The 17,381-nt window shown below is 36.4% G+C and overlaps 1 pseudogene; it reads right to left on the bottom strand.

Annotated features, from left to right (window-relative positions):
- Positions 1 to 13,551: 13,551 nt before the first annotated feature.
- On the bottom strand, positions 13,552 to 14,492 carry LOC134387398 (heterogeneous nuclear ribonucleoprotein A1-like; annotated as a pseudogene).
- Between the last annotated feature and the right edge of the window lie 2,889 nt (positions 14,493 to 17,381).

Raw genomic sequence — 17,381 nt, 5'->3', positions numbered from 1 at the left:
GAACAAAATTAATTGGGAAAAAAAAACCTTAGGAAACCTATAATTGGACTAACTAGACAAAGACATTAAAATAACTGTCTTAAATACGAACAAAGAGGTAAGGGAAACATGGAAAAATAACTAAAGGAAATCAGGAAAGCCACAAATAAAAAAAGTGAATATATCAACAAAAGCATAGAAATTATGAAATGGAATTGAGCTGAGGTACACAAAAATATAAAAAATTTACTACAGGAGCTCAACAGCAAGTTTGAGTAAAGAAAAATTAGTTAACTCAAAAGTAGGACAATTAAAATTATTGAGTCTGAGGAGAGGAAAAAAAAGAAAAAGAATGCAGAAAAGTGCCTGAGGGATTTGTGAGATACAATCAAGGAGACCAACTTATGCATTATCAGAGTCTCAGAAGAGATAAGAAAGGGAAAGAAGAAAGATTATTTAAATGAATACTTGCCCAGAACATTCTAAATTTGATTAAATATGTAAATCTATAAACCCAAGAAGCTCAATGAACTACAACCAAGGTATACCCAAAGAGAACCACACCAAAACACACTGTATTCAAACTGTCAAAAGAAACAGAGAATCTTGAAAGCAGAAAGAGAAAAGCAAATTGTTGCATACAAGAGATCCTCAATAAGATTTTCAGCCAATTTCTCATCAGAAACCTTAGAAGCCAAAAGGCAGTGGGATAGTATATTTGAAGTTCTGAAAGAAAAATAAAATCCATCAACTGAGAATTCTATTTCTGGAAAAACTGTCTCTCAACAACAAAACAATAAACAAATGGGATTATATGAAACTAAAGAGTGCACAGCAAAGGAAACAATCAACAGAGTGAAAAGACAACATACAGAATGGGAGAAAATATTTGCCAACTATACACCCAACAAGGGATTAATATCCAGAATATACAAGGAATTCAAAACAACTCAACAGTAAAAACAGCAAACAAAAACAAACAAGTAACCTGATTAAAAAATGGGCAAAGGAGCTGACTAGACATTTCTCAAGGGAGGACATACAAATGGCCAACAGATACATGAAAGATGCTCAACGTCACTGAGCATCAGGAAAATGCAAATCAAAACCATTCTGAAATATCATCTCACCCCAGTTAGACTGGCATCATCAAAAAGAAAATAACAAATGCTGGCAATGAGGTGGAGAAAGGGGAACCCTCCTACGTTGTTGGTGGGACTGTAAATTAGTGCAGACATTATGGAAAACAGTATGGAGGTTTCTCAAACAACTATTGATGGAACTGCCATATGATCCAGCAATCTCACTACTAGGCAAAGGAATGGAAGTCATCATGTTGAAGGGACACCTGCACTCCCAAGTTTATTACAGCTCTACTTACAACACCCAAGATATGGAACCAATGTTAATGTCCATTGACAAACCACTGGATAAGGAAAGTGTGGTATACATACACAATGGAATACTACTCAGCCTTAAAAACAATGAAATTCTGCCATTTGCAGCAACATGGATGAGCTTGGAGAAAATTATGTTAAGTGAAATAATCCAGGCACAGAAAGAGAAATACCACATGTCCTCACTCATAATTGGGAGCTAAAAAAAGAAAGAAAGAGAAAAAAAGAAACAACAAATACTTCCAAAAAGAGAGAACAGAACTGTAGTTATAAAGGTGGTAGAGGTGGTAAAGGAGGAGGGGGAGAGAGGTTAGTGAAAAACTGGTTAAGGATCACAAGAAAGATTTATTTTATAAAGATGGGTATACTAATTATCCTGACCTGATCATCACATGTTGTTCACTGATACTGATATTCAATTCTGTACCCCCAAAATATGTGTAATAAAGTATGTTTACATTTCTTAAAAACCTATCTTTCAAAAATTAGCAAGGAAATAAGACATTTCCTACCCTTCAAGAAATGCTAAAAGGAGTCCTTCAGATTAAAATGAAAGGAAGCTAAACAGTAACTCAAAGCCGTATGAAGATATAAAGATCTCCAGTAGAGGAAAATACAAGGGAAAATATATAAACAGTTTTTGTTTAAATTTCAGACTGTAACTCCACTTTATATTTTCTATAGAATTTAAAAGATAAGCAAAAAATAATTGTAAATCTGTTATTGGGCACCTATTGCATAAAGATATAAATTTGTGACATTTATAATATCCTTATAATGGACAGAGATGTATAAGAGTAGACTTTTTTTGTGATTGTAAATAAGTTAGTATTATTTCAAATTATATTGTCACAACTTTAGAGTGTTATATGTAACCAATGGTGACCACAAAGAAATATTCCTAGAATATACACAAAAGGAAATAAGAAAGAAATCAAAATGTGTCACTACATAAAATCAACTGAACACAAAAGAAGGCAGTAATGGAGGAAACGATGGATAAAAATGCTGTAAGACATACAAAAAGCAAATAACAAAATAGCAGAAGTCCTTATTAGTAATTATATTGTACATTGACTCAACTCTTCAATCAAAAGGCAGAGATTAGCAGACTGGAGTTTTTTTTTTTTAATTATCCAACTGTGCACTGTGTATCAGAGACTCACTTTAGGTCTGAAGATACAAACAGGTTGAAAATGAAAGGATCTACAAAATTGACAAACTTGCAAAAATACTGACTAAAAAAACCAGAAGACTCAAATTACTGAAATTACTAAAAAGTGGGGACACTGGATGTAAAAAGGATTATAACAATACTATGAATAATTGTACACCAACAAATTGGATAACCTAAATGAAACAGATAGTCCTAAAAACACAGAACTTATCAAGACTGAATCATGAGGAAATAGAAAATATGAACAGACCTGTACTGTAAGGGGACTGAATCAGTAATCAAAATCCTCCCAACAAAGAAGAGCCCTAAGCCAGATGGCTTCACTGGTCATTTTTACCAAATTTAAAAAAGATTCGACACCAATTCTTTTAAAACTCTTTTAAAAAGTTGAAGAAGGAATACTTCATAACTCATTCTACAATGTCTGCATTACTCTGATACCAAAGCCAGACAAAAATGCTACAAGAAAACTACAGACCAATATCCCTTATGAATATTAATGCAAAATTCCTCAATAAATACTAAGAAACTGAAATCAGCAATGTATCAAAAAGATTATACACCATGACCAAGCGGAATTTATTCCTGGATGGTTCAAAATATTCAAAGATAGTTTGACACAAAAAAATCAATCAGTGTAATATACCACATTAACAGAATGAAGGAAGGGGGGAACCCTGATCATACCAATTGATGCAGAAAAAACATTTGACAAAATTCAATATCCATTCAAGATTTAAAAAATAAAAAGAAATAAGAAGAAAACAATAAACTAGTAATGGAATGGAACTTCCTCAACATGATAAAGGCCATGTGAAAAACTGACAGTAAACATCATACTCAATGGTGAAAGATTGAAAACATTCTCCCTAAGATCAGGAAGAAGACAAACCACTTCTATTTAAAATAGTATTGGAAGGTCTAGCCAGAGCCATTAGGCAAGAAAAAGAAATAAAGGAAGGGCACAATAAATTGGAGAGGAAGAAGTAAAACTATCTCTGTTTTCTGACATAAATCTTTTATATAGAAAACCCTAAACATTACACCAAAAAAGTGTTAGAGCTGATAAATGAATTTAGCAAGTTGCAGGATGCAAAATCAACATGCGAAATTCAATTGTACTTCTATACACTAACAAAGAGGAATCCAAAAAGGAAATTAAGAAAACAGTTCCACTTACAATAGTAAAAAAAGAATAAAATAGTAAATTAACCAAGGAGGGAAAAGACTTGTATAGTCCAAAGTACATAGTAGAACTAAAAGAAATTAAATATGAGTAAATGGAAAAACATACAGTGTTCATGGATGGGAGACAATATTAAGATGACAGTACTACCCAAAGTGATATACAGATTCATATACCTGTTGACCATTTGTATGTCTTCTTTTGAGAAATGCTGATTCAGATATTTTGCTCATTCTTAAATCACAATGGCATGTTTTGCAGAAATAGAAAAATTCATCCTAAAATTCATATGTAATTTTAAGAGATGCTGAATAGCCAAACAATCTTGAAAAAGAACAAAATTGGAAGATCTCCTGATCCTGATTTCAAAACTTTCTACAAAGCTACAGTAACAAAAACAGTGTGGTATTGGCATAAAGACAGACATGTAGATCAGTGGAATTGAATAGAGAGCCCAGAAAATAACCCTTGCATATATTGTCAACTGATTTTCAACAAGGGTGCCAAGACCATTCCATCAGGAAAGTTTTATCTTTTCAACAAATGGTGCTGGTAATACTGGATGTCCACATGCAAAAGGATAAGGTTGGACCCTAACCTATACCACATTAAATTAACTCAAATTGGATCAAAGACCTAGATGTGAAGCCTAAAACTATAAAGCTCTTAGAAGAAAACATAGGGGAAAAGCTTTATAACATTAGATTTGGAAATAATTTCTTGGATATGACACCCAAAGCACAGGCAACAAAGGGAAAAAATAGATAAATTGTACTTCATCAAAATTAAAAGCTTTTGTGCATCAAAGGTCATTATCAAGAGAGTGGAGAAAAAAGCACCCACAGAATGGGAGACATTACTTGCAAAGCATATATCATACAAGGAATTCATATTTGAATATATAAAGAACTCCAACAATTCAACAGCAAAAACCAAACAACCCAATTGGAAAATGAGCCAAAGACCTGCAAACATTTCTCCAAAAAGATACACAAATGGCCAATAAGCACATGAAAAGATGCTCAACCTCACTAATCATTAGGGAAATCCAAGTAAAAGCCACAATGAGATCCACTTGACACCCATTAGAATGGCAATTATCAAAAAGTAGAAAATAAGTGTTAGCAAGTATACGGAGAAATTGGAAGACTTTTATTGCTGGTGAGAATGTAAAATGGTGCTGCTGTAGGAAAATAGGTTGGTGGTTCCTCAAAATTTTAAGCATAGAATTACCATGTGACCCAGCAATTCAACTTCTGGGTATGTACCCCAAAATTTGAAAACAGAGACTCTGAGATATTTGTACTCCCATGTTCACAGTAGCATTATTTGCAATGGCCAAATGGTGGAAACAACTCTAATGTCCTTTGACAGATGAATGGATATATACATAAATGTGATATATACATATACATACAATGGAATATTATTCAGCTTTATAAAAGAATGAAATTCTAATACAATGTGGACAAAATTTGAAAATACTATGCTAATGTAAATAACTCAAACACAAAAGGACAAATACTGTATGATTCTACTTATATGAAGCACCTAGAACAGAAAAGTTCACAGAGACAGAAAGACAAATAGAGGTTACCAGAGGCTGGAGAAGAGGGGGATTGGGAGTTATTTATTTACTAAGCATAAAGTTTTTGTTTCATATGATGAAAAAGTTTTGAAAATAGGTAGTGGTCATGGTTGCTCAATACTGTGAATGTACTTAATGCTACTGAATTGTACATTTAAAATTTGTTAAAATGGTAGATTTTATGTATACTTTGCTCCAATAAAAAAAAATCTATTTCATGATAGAGAGTATGCACTGAGTAAATTTTAAAATCATCATTGTTATCTAATATTTAAATGAGGAAAATAGTTCATATTAAAAACTTAAAAATAATAAACCTATTAAATCAGTCTTAACTATGACAAAAACTAAGAGTAATATTTGCTTAGACAAGGTACAGCTCAATGCTAATTGAAAGAGTTTTATCAATTTAGGTAGAAATTTTAAAAAATTAACTTCAGAGGATATTTCTATATGGGCAGAGCATATCATAAGGAAGGCAGATGTAGAGAAGCATACCATGTGAAAAACATTAAGGGAACTTGAATGCAGGAAGAGTAAATCTTCCTTATTTAAGTACAATTGATTTTCCTGTCCAGTAACTCCAGCTTTTGAAGGTTTTTAATTCAAATTGTGTAACCCAAAATATACTCATTTGGCATTGTCTCTATAGACAATCTGGGTCACAAATGGAATCTATTTGAAGTAATCTCTCAAACATGAAAATAATGAGTATGTTGACCAAGCAATATATTTTCCATCTGCAGCCAAAGGGACATTTATTGTTCACCATAGGCCAGGACATTGATGAGCTATGTGTTTTCAGAAAAGTCTCAGTCAGATAGTTTGTCAAGTGTCCTAACTAGGCATGCTAGTTATCCCGTAAGTATGAAAACATAGATATGAGGGTACCTCAAAAAGGTTTTGGAAAAATAGAATTAAAATATAATACAAATCTTTCCATGAACTTTTTGAACTACTGTCAAGTATTGTGATGTTTTTCTAAGTACTTTCATATGCATTATCCCAAGTGATCCTGACTACATTTTCTGTGGTATGAAGTATATAGACCCAAATTTATTTTTAATTCAATTATTGACTGTTGATTCCACCACTGGGTAAGGTCCTATTCCTGGCTAATGGATGCATAATATATAGTTTGTTCCCTGAGGCTCAATTTGTGTAGTACAGGAAAGAGATATAGGTCAAATAACCATAAAAGTTGTGGAATAGAGTCATTCGATAGATCTGCAGGAGCAGAAGAACCTGTGGCAAAATTTGAATCTGGGTCTGGGGAGGCTTTGCACACATAGTGACATTTAAGCTGGGGCTTAAAAGATGAGAGTGACATCACTAAGCAGAAAAGGGAAGAAGGATAATTTCTATGCAAAGGATGCCCTATGTGCAATTGACTATATTACAAAGATTATGTCTTAGTTCCTCTTGTGTTGTAGTAACAGAATACCTGAGACTGGATATTGACAAAAAAAAAAAAAAGAGGTTTATTTAGCTTACACTTCTGCAAGCTGGGAAGTTCAAGATCAGGCAGCTACATCTGGTGGCTTCTGGTGAGGGCCTCATACAAAGTCAAAACACGATGGAGATAAAAAATGGGCAAATGATCTGAATAGACATTTCTCAAAAGAATACATGCAAATGGCCAACAGGTATATGAAAAAATGCTTGACATCACTAATCTTCAGGGAAATGCAAATCAAAACCACAGGGTGTCATGTCATCCCAGATAGGATGACTATTATCAAAAAGACAAAAAATAGCAAATACTGGTGTGGATGCAGAGAAAAGGGAACACTTATACACTGTTAGTGAGAATGTAAATTAATACAGCCATTGTGGAAAACAGCATGGAGATTCCTAACAAACAAACAAACTAAACTAAAAATAAAACTAGCATATGAGATTTTCAAATCCCAGCTGCTTCAAGGCTGGAGCTGGTGAGCACATGGAGCAAGAACTGGCAAAAGCCGCAGCTATGCCCTTCCTATGAAGTTGCTTGGAGGCAGCAGGGGAGAGGAGGGCCTTGGTGGCCCTCAGGCCAGCAGGACCACTAACAGGATTCCTGTGGACCCACATAGGAACAAAGAGCCACAGCAACAGAAAAAAGGAGCCACTCAGAGGCCAGTGAGTCATCACAAGGGACTAGCGCATGGCCCATCACATGGGAACCATTTGGAGTGTGGATAGTGGGGAAGACGGCCCCACTGGGGGAATATCAGGGCACAGCATGGACAGCTGATCTTCACCCCCATCATTGCAGGGCCACTCTGTGTAGATTGGTTAGGGATATAGAACTGCAGGGGGTGCAGTTTGCTGAAAAGACTCAGGCCCAGACCAGAGTTTCCATACAACCCAGGTGTACCAGAACTCACAAGACCTGGAAGTACCTACAAAGTCAATCATTAAAACCCAAGCTGCACAAAAATCCTTCCCCAGAGAATCAGTAGCAAAGCAGCAGTTTAGCTCAACCATGGGGCTCAAGTACTGGTCCCTACAGGAAGTTCCCCCATTTTAGAAGTAAGCAAAGGACACCAAATTAGTTCCAGTGCAGAGTCTAAGTAGTGGGAATAGTGAATAATCCAACACAGAACTGAAAGGAAAAGCAAAATACCCACAGACCAGAGACAGTTCAATATCACCAAAGAACACCTATAAAACCTAGAAGGACAGGAAGCCCCCTGGGCCCCCAAGCCAGGGAGGCAGTAGGGCTGGGTCCTCAGCCATGCCCTCTGACACCCACAACCAGCCCAATGACAACCACTGAACTGCTGCAGAAAGCACCCTAGGCTCCCAAACTGGAAAGGGGGGGCCAAGGGCCTTGGCCATGGCCCCCTGACACCTGCAACCAGCCCAGCAATGAGCACTGAGCCACTGCTGGAAGTCCCCTGGTCTCCCGTACCCACTGATCAGAGACAAAGTTCTGATATTAACCAGTAAAGGTCTAATACCACCAAAGAACACTTATAAAACCCAGAAAGACTGGAAGCCCTCCAGGCTCTCAAGCTTGGGTCAGGGAAGAGCCAAGGGCCTCAGCCGTCCCCCCAACATCAGTATCCAGCCTGGTGACGACCACCAGGCCACCACCATAAGTGACCCAGGCTCTAAGCCAGGCAGCAGGGACATCGGCCCCCCTGATGTCTGCATCCAGCCCAGCGATAACCACCAGGCTGCCACGGGAAGTGCCCCAGGCTCCTGAGCCAGGGCAGTGTGGAACTGAAGGCCTCAGCCATGCACCCTGGACATCTGTATCCAGGCCAGCCATGACCGAGCCTCCACTGGAAGCCCCCTGGTCTCCTCTGCTGGAATGAGGGGTATGTCTTGGACCTTGACCATGCTCCTTCCCTCCTTCCTCCTCCTTCCACCTTATCACCCTCCCCTTTCTCCTGTCCCTTTCCCCCCAACTGCTACATAACAACATCTTAGAATGTGAAATAATAATAATAATAAATAAACAAAAATTTTTAAAGGCAGCACAAAAAGATGTCACAAGGAGACCACAAACTGCATGCAATGATTAAAAGAAAGGAAGCTGCTGGGAACACATTGTGACCAGACTTCCCTGGACCAGACTTATTGGGCACCAAGGGATGGATAAATACAACCTCAGTTTAAATTGAAGGAATAAGATAACTGATTTTAAATGTAAAATGTTTACACTGCAGGCTGTTATAATAATAGGTGTGATAATATTGTATCTCTTCAGAGAGTAGCCACAAAGTACCTCTGCATGCTTATTAGAAATTATCTTTATGTCCCTTTTCATTCCCCACCCAGATTGTCATTCTGCCACCTGTTTTTCTCAACCATCGTCCATGTTGATGCTTGGAACTTATTGAAAAAAATTACTTATCATTGGTTTTAGTCTCTAGTTGTTAAGTAGAAGGATTTGTGACCACTTATCAGAAAAGCAAATGAATAAAGAGCCTGGACTATGGAATCAGAAGAAAAAATTGGTAAAACTGAATGGAAAAATGGACAGAATCACAGTTACATTTGGAGACTTCAGCCCTCGTCTCTGAGTAATGGATAGAGCACGCAGACAGAAAATCAACAGAATATAGAAGAAAACACCACCACTATCACTCAACTGGATCTAATTGACATTTATAGAACACTTCACTCAACTGAAGCACAATACACATTCTTTTGAAGTGCACATTGGATATTCATCAAAACAGACAACATTCTGAGTCATTAAGAAAAAGCCTTAGCAAATTTAAAAGAATTGAAATTATACAAAGTACATTATTTGGCCTTAATAGAATTAAACAGGAAGATAAAGCGGTAAATTTCCAAATTCTTGGAAGTGAAACAACATACTTCTAAATAATCTGTGGGTCCAAGAGAGTAACTCAACACAAATTTTTAAATATTTTCTTTGAACAAAAGTGAAAATAAAGCCTTTCAAGATTACTTGTAGGATGCAGCTAAACCCGTGCGTAGAAGAAAATTTATGAATTTATAGGATTAAATGCTTTCATCAGAAAAGAAGTCTCAAATCAATAATCAAAGCCTCCACTTTTAAGAACTGGAAAAAGCAGAACAAACTAATTCCAAAGCAAGTAAAAAGAAGGAAATAATAAAAATGAGAGCAGAAATCAATTAAATTGCAAACTAGTGAGTGAGAGAGGGAGAGAGAGAGATATCAATGAACCTAACCTAAAGCTAGTTCTTTGGAAAGGCCAATAATATTAATAAACAACTAGCCAAACAAAGAAAAAAAGGGAAGATATAACTTACCAATATCAGGAATGAAATAAGGACTGTTACTACTGACATCACAGATATTGAAAGGCTAATATGGAAACACTTGAAACAACTCCATGCACACAAGCTGGACAACTCAGATGAAACGGACAAATTCCATGACAGCCACAAACTACCATCACTCAACGACAACAACAAAAAACAGATATCCTGAATAGTTCAACTAAGAAATTGAATTAATAGTTAAAAACATTCCAAAAAATAAAATTCCACTCAAAATGGTATTGCTGAAGTCTACAAAATATTTAAAGTATATATAATGTCAGTTCTGCACAATCTTTTCCAAAATAGAGAAGGAAAAATGTCTCAACTCATTTTATGAGGCTAGCATTACCCTGATACTGAAACCAAACACAATACTAGAATAAAAACTACAGAACAATATCTCTCATGAACACAGATACAAATTTGCTCAAAAAAATGTTAGCAAGTCAAGCCCAGCAATATGTAAAAAAAACACATCACAAGCCAAACTGGGTTTATCCCAGGAATGCAAGGTGGTTCAATATTTGAAAAACCAAATAATGCAATACACTATATTTATGAACTAAAATAGAAACCCATGTGATCATATCAATTAATGCAGAAAAAGCATATCCATTAATCATATAACTTATGAATTAAAAGGACCTTTCTTAACCTAATAAAGCACCTAAAATTCATGGTGAAAGACTGCCTTCCCTCCCAGATGGGGAACAAGACAGTAATGTCACTCTCACTACTCCTATTCAACATCATACTGGATGTCCTAGCCAGTGAAATAGAAGAAGGAGGAGAAAGTGGAGAAGTAGGAGAATGACAGAAGAGGAAGAAGAACAAGCAGTAATACTTGGAGTAGTAAAAAACATAAAAAGGAAAAAGAAGAATTAAACGGTCTCTTTGAGACATGATTGTTTAAAGAGAAAATTCCAAGGAATCTTCAAAGCAAAGCAAAACGAAACAAAACAAAAACTCCTGGAACTAATGAATGAGCTCATGAAGACTGCAGAATACAAGGTCAGCCTGCAGAACTTAATCTCATCTCTATACACTAGCAATGGATGAATGGAAACTGCAATTGATTACTCCCCCAAATAAAATATTTGGGTACAAATTTAACAACACATGTGCCTATCTGTATACTATAAACTATAAAACTCTGAAGAAAGAAATAAAAGAGCAAAATAAGCATCGTGTTCATATATTGGAAGACAGAATAGAGTTAAGGTGTAAATTCCCCTCACATTGATACACAGGTTTAGCACAATTCAATTAAATGTTCCGGCAGTATTTTTTTGACGATAAGGACAAACTGATCCCAAAACATATACGGAAAAGCACAGGAACTGGAATAGTCAAAACAAATGTGAAGAATAAAGTTATGTAACTCAAACTATCTGATTTTAACACATTGTAAATCTATAGTAATAAAGGCAGTGTTGTATTAGTGCAGGAATACACAGATAGATAAAGAGAACAGATTAGAATCCAGGAATGAACCCACATAAATAATATGGTCAACTGATTGTCAGCAAAGGTGCAAAAGTAATTCAATATAAAAAGGGTAGTCTTTTCAATAAAGAGTAATGGAATAATTGGACATCCATATGCAAAGAATGAGCCTTATACCTTATACAAGAGTAAGATGTATCTTCTACAAAAATTAGCTCAAAATGGATCATAAGCCTATATGTGAAATGTAAAATATAAAACTTTTAGAAAAAATCATATGTGAGGGCTCCCTGACCTTAGATTAGGCAAAGAGTTTAAATAATCATATTCAGAATTCTTAAAAAGTAAAATAGGTAAGTTTTATTGTATGTAAATTATACCTCAGTAAGGTTGACTTTTTAAAAAGTATACAAAGATTGTGACTCAAATTTTTTTCTTTCTTTCTTTTGGCCACTGGCCAGTAAGTGGATCTGAATGAACCCTTGACCCTGTTTTTACCAGCACTATGCTCTCCCAAGTGAGCTAACTGGTCAGCCCTGAAAAAAGTTTGTAAAAGAGGAGCTGGTTTCTCAGTCTTCACAGAAAAATGACTGTTAAAATATTACTCTGGCAGGATATAGATCTATTATCGACAGAAATTTAATCAGAAAGGCGACTGACTTTGGAGATAACATGTAAAGCAGATGGCACCTGAAAACAGGGATAAATTTATCTTCCTGGCCCCTTTCAGTTAATGAGCCCAGATATCATAGTGAACTTTTTAGTTCTCTTCCTCAGTTCCCTAGTTTAGCTTTTCCCTTCTTCTTTTACTCTTCCTCCTCTTTCTTATGTTAAACTTGAAAGGACAGCCAGTGATCACCAAATAATTGCAGGACACCTCGATTTCACCTTTAACATAAACACTAGATCTCTAAGGCAAATTCCAGAAGAACTTGTACAAACAGTATCACAGAGAGCCAACAGCAATTGCTGTAGCAATGAAGCAATGAAACAAATAGGGTCTTACAAAAAAACGTGTTTTTGAAAATCATCAATTTAAAAGAAAGCTTGGAGGAAAAAACTTGAAGTTGAATAAATCTTCCAGAATTTAGGAAAATAAAGCATTAGAAAAATAGGAGAAAAAAAATCAGACAATTGGAAGATAAATCTAAAGTGCTTCAGTAATCACCTAATCATAATCCTTTTAAGGTCTGCGTATGTTTGAAATTTTCCATGACAAAAAGTATAATAAATAATACATTAAAAACACATTCAGAGATTTTCTTTCCTTTGTACAACGAGTAGTGGAATGGCTGGATCGTGTGGCAGTCCTATCTGTAGGTTTTGTTTGTTTGTTTGTTTTAGAATTTAATCATTTATTGATTACACATAATGGATGATACACAAACTTCATTCCCATCTATTATTTTATCTGGTACCATTATTCAATTTAGATATATTGCATAGGATGTGCCCACAGTCATTTTTATAACCAAATAATTCTGTGACTTGGCTTGAGTGATCCTTGTAATGATGAACTTCAGATCACAACAATAACTGTCAGTTCAACTACACCAAGATTTCTGAAGACAATGGTTTCTCCACTCAAGCAGATTGTAAATAAATTTCAAGTGGAACCTGGCATTACCTTGAAGGAAATCTAACTGCACACTGTTGGGGAAGTTTGCCAAGATGGCTTCAGAGCAGACTAACTTTACACAGCACATTTTAAAAAGACACATTTATTCAGCATCATGATCAGGCAGGGATGCCCCCCACCAAAAAAAATTCTACATTAAAACCCTTTGTTGGGATGCTTTAACTTTCCAGAGAACAGAAACTAAAATAACCTGTTATACAATTAGGCACAAATGCAGTCCTTGAGTTTTTCTTTACCCATAGACATGAGTGTTGTCTAAAACATGTCTTCTTTGTCACAGCAAGGCCCTGCAACCTCTGTGCTTGGCTGAGTTCACAAATCTGTTGTAACCTGTATCTTCCCTGTCAGTTCTCTGGCTCTCCTCTTCTGTTAAACTTTGTTTCCTGGAAGTTAATTAAAACCTCCCGCCACTGCCATGCCATAGCTGCTGCTGCTGCTGCTGCTTCTGGAACCACCTTGGTTTTGTGGTTTGGCAAAGTATTGGCCTCCACCACCATAAGGGCCAGAGCTTCTGCCTCCAAAATTTCCTCCCTTCATGGACCCATAATTTGAAGACCGATTGCTGTAATTGCCAAAATCATTGTAGCTTCCACCACCTCCAAAATTGCTCCCATCGTTACCAAATCCATTATGACCATACCCACTGTCACCATATTCACCACCACCACAGCTATCACCAAAGCCACCATGACCACTGAAGTTTCCTCCATGACCAAAGTTGTCATTCCCACCAAAACCACCACCAAAATTTCCAGAACTGCTTCAACCTCTTTGGCTGGATGAAGCACTAGCCATCTCTTGCTTTGACAGGGCTTTCCTCACTTCACAGTTGTGGCCATTCACAGTATGGTATTTCTGAATGACAGTCTTATCTGTGGAGTTATGGCCATCAAAGGTTACAAAAGCAAAGGCCCTCCTCCAGCCGCTGCCTCTGTCAGTCATGATTTCAATCACTTCAATTTTCCCATACTGTTCAAAGTAATCTCTCAGGTAATGTTCTTCAGTGCCCTCTTTAATGCCACCAACAAAGATCTTTTTCACAGTTAAGTGGGCACCTGGTCTTTGAGAATTCTCTCTTGAGACAGCCCTCTTTGGTCCCACAGCTCTTCCATCCAGCTTGTGTGGCCTTGCATTCATGGCTGCATCCATCTCCTCCACAGTGGCATGTGTCACAAACCCAAAGCCCCTGGAGCACTTGGTGTTTGGAGCCCTCATTACAACACAGTCTGTGAGCATTCCCCATTGCTCAGAATGGCTCCAGTTGTTTCAAAGCTCAACCCACTGATAAAGAGCTTCCTCAGCTGTTCGGGCTCAGACTCTGACTTATACATGATGACAGCGGGAAGAGACTTTAACGATGCTTCCTCAGCAGCATCCACAGCCAGGAAGCCTATTTGTAGTTTTTCGAGAAATCTCCATACTGTTTTTCATAATGGCTGTATTAATTTAAATTCCTACAGTAGTGTATAAGCATTCACTTTTCTCTGAATCCTCATCAGACTTTGTTAGTTTTTGTCTTCTTAATAATAACCATTCTAATTGCAGTGAAATGATATATCATTGTGGTTTCGATTTGCATTTCCCTGATAATAAGTGATATTGAGCAGTTTTTCATGTACTTGGCCAATTCTATGTCTTCTTGTGAGAAGTGTCTATTCAGATCATTTGTCCATTTTAAAATCAGATTATTTGTTTTTTGTTCTTGAGTTGTTTGAGTTCGTTGTATATTCTTGATATTAATCCCTTTCTGCACCCTTATATTTACTGTAGCATATTCACAATAAGCCATAATATGGAATCAATCTAAATGTTGAAGACTGGATTTTAAAAGTGTAGTATATATAGACAATGGGATACTACACAGCCGTGAAAAACAATGAAATCCTGTCATTTGCAGCAACATGGATGAGCATGGAGGACATTATGTTAAGTGAAATAAGCCAGGCACAGAAAGATAAATACCACATGTTCTCACTCATATGTGGAAACTTTAAAAAGTTGATCTTATAGACATAGAGAATAGAATAGTATTTAATAGAGGCTGGGAAGGGAAGGGGTGGGAGAGGTAGAAAGAGATTGGTCAATGGATACTAAAACACAGCTAAAAAGAAAAAATAAGTTTATGTGTTCTATAGCACTGAAGGGTGACTATAGTGAACAACAATATATTGCTTACTTTCAAATAGCTAGAAGAGAGGATTTTGAAGTTCCCAACACAAAGAAATGATAAATGTTTAAGATGATGGATATGCTAATTACTTTGATGTGATCATTGCACATTGTATCCATGAATGTAAATATCACATTGTACCCCATATAAATGTACAACTATTATGTGTTAATAAAAATAAGAATAAAAAAAAAGACATCCAGAAAGCAAATGATAAAAATTAAGTGCAGGAAATTTCAAAGAATTAAAATGAGAAAATTTTCTAAAATATACATTGTAAGTTTTCATATTAAAAGGCACATTTTGATGTTCCTTCACAGCAAAGTTTTAAAAGACCTCACTAATGCATATTGTTAAATTTTATAATTATGGGAGTGAAGACAGAATTCTAAATACATTGAGAAAAAAACACATATAAAAAGTATGAAAGGACATAGACATTCTAACATAAACATATGTTAAGCTACAGTAAAATGCATTCAAAATTTGGAGGGGAAAAAAATATAACCTAGATGTCTAAATCTAGCCAACTTATTAATCAAGTGAGAGGACAAAAATAAAGCCATTTTTAGACATGCAAAGGCTCAAATAACTTACCTCAAATGAATCTTTCTCAGGTTATTACTGGAGAATGTGCTACACAAATATGAAGTACTAGAGAGAAGAGATAAGATCAAGGAAACAAGGAACCCTGCACAGGAGAGATGTGTAGGAAAATTCCCCAGTCCTAGGATGACAGCTAACAGGTCTGAAAAGCAAGTTTAGATTACAGCAGGAATAAAACTTGAAGAGAAATGTCTCTAGCAAAGAAAACAAAACCAAACCTGAAATACTCATTTTCCTGTTGCATTTGACTACATACTCCTCCCAAGATTATTGAGTGGGTTTGTAGTGAAGAATTGACTTTACTCAAAGAGAGGTCTGGCCATTGCCCCAACTTCTGAGAGATAACCTCTAGGTCCTTGGAATTTCCAACTGGTGAGTGTCTTTATTGTTAATGGCGGGCCCTTCTGGCCTCTCCTGATACTTTATGCTAAGGAAATGACCCAAGGTGGGGGTTGGCCACACCAGAAAAACCAACCATGTAATTTGATGGATGGGACTTTGAGCCACATAAAATCCTGACCTCTGGGGAGGAAAGGGAGAGTGGAGATTGAGTTCAACCACATGGCCATTGAGTTAATCAGTCATGCCTATGTAATAAAGCCTTAATAAAAACTCTGGACATTGAAACTCAGGTAAATTTGATGGGTTGGCAACACTGTGCATGTTGCTACCTATTGACACTGCGGTAAAGTATTCCTGGAGACATGGAAGCTTCACATCTGGAACCCTCCGGGTCCTAGATTCTGTTCTTTCTGTCTTTTTCTCTTAGCTGGTTCTGATTTGTATCCTTTTGCTATAATAAAAGTATGATCATAACTACAGTACTTTCTCAAGTTCTGTGAGTTGTTCTAGCGAATTATCAAAACTTAGGATGTCCCTAAATTTGTGGCCAGCTGGTCTGAAGTGAAGGTGGCCATGGAAACCCCTAAACTTGTGGCTGATGTCAGAAATCTTGGGCAGACATGACAGTCTGGAGGACTATGCTCTTAATCTCAATTTTGGCTAACTCCAAGTGGAGAGGTTGTACAATAATATGTTTGAGAAGCTGAGAATAACCATAAATAAATAGAAAACTCAGCAAGCAAACAAACAAAAAAATGAGGTAAACTCCAGAAGAAGCAAAACACTGTATAATTATATAATTTTAGAACACTATTTGGTTTAATAGTGAGCAGTATTTAAATGACATAATATAAACAAAGTTAATTTAATAAAAAATGATACAACTCTCATTGGAAGGCAGCTGTAGGGAATTATTTAAGACTTACAAATCTTTTTTTTTCTTTCTTTTTTTTTTTTTTTAAAAGATGACCGGTAAGGGGATCTTAACCCTTGACTTGGTGTTGTCAGCACCACACTCAGCCAGTGAGCGAACCGGCCATCCCTATATAGGGATCCGAACCTGTGGCGTTGGTGTTCTCAACACCGCACTCTCCCGAGTGAG

Source organism: Cynocephalus volans, chromosome 10 (genome assembly GCF_027409185.1).
Source record: "Cynocephalus volans isolate mCynVol1 chromosome 10, mCynVol1.pri, whole genome shotgun sequence".
In the NCBI taxonomy this organism is placed as follows: Eukaryota; Metazoa; Chordata; class Mammalia; order Dermoptera; family Cynocephalidae; genus Cynocephalus; species Cynocephalus volans.
The sequence above is the reverse complement of the archived record's forward strand: the minus strand, read 5'-3'. Positions and strand labels throughout refer to the sequence as shown.